The sequence below is a fragment of the Eupeodes corollae genome, chromosome 3 (genome assembly GCF_945859685.1).
Source record: "Eupeodes corollae chromosome 3, idEupCoro1.1, whole genome shotgun sequence".
NCBI classification, from domain to species: domain Eukaryota; kingdom Metazoa; phylum Arthropoda; class Insecta; order Diptera; family Syrphidae; genus Eupeodes; species Eupeodes corollae.
Genome location: NC_079149.1, coordinates 16,353,208 through 16,356,834, shown reverse-complemented (window position 1 = coordinate 16,356,834; position 3,627 = coordinate 16,353,208).

The window sequence follows — 3,627 nt, the reverse complement described above, 5'->3', positions numbered from 1 at the left end:
GGAGAGTTAACGCGAGGACGCTGTTCAAAATCACTATAGATCTTGAAGGCCAACAAAATATTGTCAACCATCCTGTTCGTGACAAGAACGGTAGTCTTTTAGTGTCAATGGAAGATCAATTGCGGAGATGGAAAGAGCACGTCTGTGCATTGCTGAACGATGACCAGAATACAAATGCAAACGCTTATACAAATCATCAACTGCCGGACATACGTAGATCTACCAAAACCATTAATATTGACCCCCCACATGCATGGAAAAGAGAACAGCGTAGGTGAACGCGAGAGACTGGGTATCCAATGGAGCCTGAAGGAAACATTAAGCCATTTGGACTATGCTGACGACATATGCTTAATGGCAAACAGAAATGGAGACCTCAGCTAAATGTGCCACTCTCTTCAACAAAATGGGGAGGTAGCTGGTTTTAGGATTAATGCCAATAAGACTTAGTTAATGCACTCAAGCCGAAACCAACAACAACAGTTTATTGTGAGACAAGTGGCAGTAGAAGAGGTCACCCAGTTCAACTGTCTGGGAAGTTGTTTGGCACTCGATGGTGGAACGGACCTAGATGTCACCAATAGAATAAATAAAGCCCGTAATGCATTCGGAATGCTTTCTAAAGTATGGCACTCCAGGAAAATAGTACTACCTACCAAGTTAAGGTTGTTTGAGTCCAACGTAACATTATATATATAAAATCCATGCTGCTATATTCCTGCGAAACGACTGACTTTTCTAAAGCTTATGACCATCTTAGCCACGAAATTAGGTTTGGTTTTCCACCATTTTTCTTAGCTTGGATTAAATCATATCTTGAAAACAGATCCTATTAGGTAAACTTTAGAAATTGTCATTCTGAATTTTGTTGCTCAATCTGGTGTTCCCCAAGGAAGCCATCTTGGCCCTTTTCTGTTCATCCTACGCTAAAGTGAACTTCTCATTTTTGCTGACGATATGAAGATTTTCAAAATAATAAAGTCCACCCTTGATCGTATTCTTTTACAAGACATTGATAGTTTCACATTTCGGTGTGCAAAAAAAAGGCTTTCACTCAACCCTTTAAAATGACAGACGATAACTTTTACTTAAAAACTAATCAGTACCGTATTCCAACTTAGAATTTACACATCACATTAATTTTATTGTTAATAAAGCAAGTTCTATGCTTGGTTTTATAAAACGCTGGGCAAAGCAGTTCAATGGTTCCAATGTTACTCTTTCTTTGTATAATTGTCATGTATGGACTCGCAAGTATAGACTCCCTAATACGAAATTCATAGAAAACGTATTGAATCAATTCAACATAATTTCATTCGCTTTGCCCTAAAAGGTCTTCCTTGGGATGATCCTTATGATCTGCCTCCCTATGAACATCGTATTCAGCTTCTTCAAATGCAATCTCTCCATCAAAGGCGTCTTAATAATGACTTAGTATTTTTCATGAACTCATTAACGGTGAAATGGATGCACCTTATTTGCTATCTTGTGTACAATTGACTTTTTGAGGCGAAACTCATCACCTACGTTCGTTTGTCTTGCATAGGACGGCGACACTTTGGTCCCTCGAGAGAAGACTTTACAACTCAATTGCTTTCTTACCCCAAAGAAACAGCGGTTAATAAGAGTTATTCTGCGTTTGATCTCAGCGCTGGTGTTGTTTTCTGCGTTTACAGCGGAGACTAGGTAGACGAAGTCCTTGACTACCTCAAAGTTATGTCTGCCGATGGTGACGTTTTGACCAAGACGTCGGTGTTGTATGTCCTTTCTTGAAGACAGAATGTACTTTGTTTTTTCTTCATTAACCGGTAAACCTATTTTGGCCGCCTCTGCCTCAATACTCACAAAAGCCCAATTGACATCACGCTGACTTCTTCCGATTATGTCAATGTCATCAGCATATGCTAGTAATTGGACAGACTTTTGAAAGATAGTGCTTCTAGTGTTGACGTGTGAGCTCTGCACTATTCTTTCAAATACGATGTTAAACAAATCCTTTGACAGCGGCCTTGAAATCGATGAAAAGATGGTGAGTGCCGATTTGGTGTTCTTGGGTTCTTTCTAGGATTTGCGTTATGTGAAAATTTGATCAACTGTGGACTTTCCTGGTCTAAAACCACACTGATAAGGACCTATCAGGTTGTTCACGATGGGCTTTAGACGTGAACATATTACGGCAGAGAAGATTTTATAGGCGATGTTAAGTAGACTGATTCCTCTATAGTTGGTGTATTTTAGAGGGTCTCCTTTTTTCAGCATCCGGCAAACAATACTGAGGTTCCATTCATCGGGCATGCTTTCTTCCGACCATATCTTACAGATAAGTTGGTGCATGCTTCTAGCCAACTTATCTATAGCTGCTTTAAAGAGGTTGACATTCAAGCCATCCGCTCCAGCGGTTTTATTAGACTTCAGCTTAGATATAGCAATCTTTACTTCGTCTATGTTGGGAGGAGGGGATTGTTGGCTTTCGTCCTCTATGTTAAATGGATTATCCTGCCCGACAGCAAAATTCGGTCCGTTGTCGCCGTTATACAATCTGCAAAAGTTTCCACTATGATGTTTCCACTGTCGTCCTTGCAGCCTTCGGTTCTAGGTTTATGTACCTGTGAATTTCGTTTCACCTGTTCATAAAACTTTCGAACTTCATTCCTGTTTTCAAACCTCTCAACATCTTCGACCGCACGCTTGTCTGTTCTGAGAAGTCGGTGTTCCTCTCGCCTCTTCTGCTCATAGAGTTCATGAGCAGCTCTCTTCCCTGAATCGTTTATTGGTCAAAAATTGATGAACTTGTTCTGAGCGATTGGAATAGTGCTAGATTTCCGATTCTTGGTCCAATCCTCAGTTAAAAGACAAGACTAAGTTGATCAATCTTCTAACTCATTTAAAATTGCTTTTATATTTTGTTAATTTTTTTTTAAATATTTATCTAATAGAAAACTCTTCCCAACCGAAATAAATTCCAGGCAAAAAGAAAAACTTATGTCTGTTAACCTTTCAATACAAATCTGCCAAAAAATCCAAATTTGCAGATTTGATCTTAAGTGAAAAATAACTCAATTTATTTTGCCCATTAGAATGGCTGCGTTCAATCTCAGTCAGATAGGGTATCCGGGTACCTTTTTGTTAGTGTTTTACGTGTAAAATAGCAGATGATCAAAAAAAGCTGAAATGTCAAAAAAGGAATCCAAGAATTTGTGGGGTATGTAGGTATCTGACAGAACCGCACCACACATGGTTGAATTTCAAGAAACTTAAAAATTGATTTCAGCTTTTTGTATTTGTTGGTAAACAAAAAGATACAAAATGGTAGTTAAAGTTGTATTTTAAGATGTACATAATAGATATTTATCTTACAACAATTTTGTTCTCGAAGCTTAAAAGTTTCTCTTTGCTTTTTGTGAACAGCTGAAAGTTCTTTTTATTTTTTGGCAGCTATCCCAATACAACTATCAAACTCATTCAACAAGGTATCTAAAAATTCAACTATCCAAGATATCCTATCCAACACGAGATTGAACGCGCTCATGTGAAAACATGTCAAATTTGTATTTTGACAGATGTAGATTAAAGATAAATTGAATTGGGATTTTAAATGAATCAACTGATTATCATATATTATGTGGT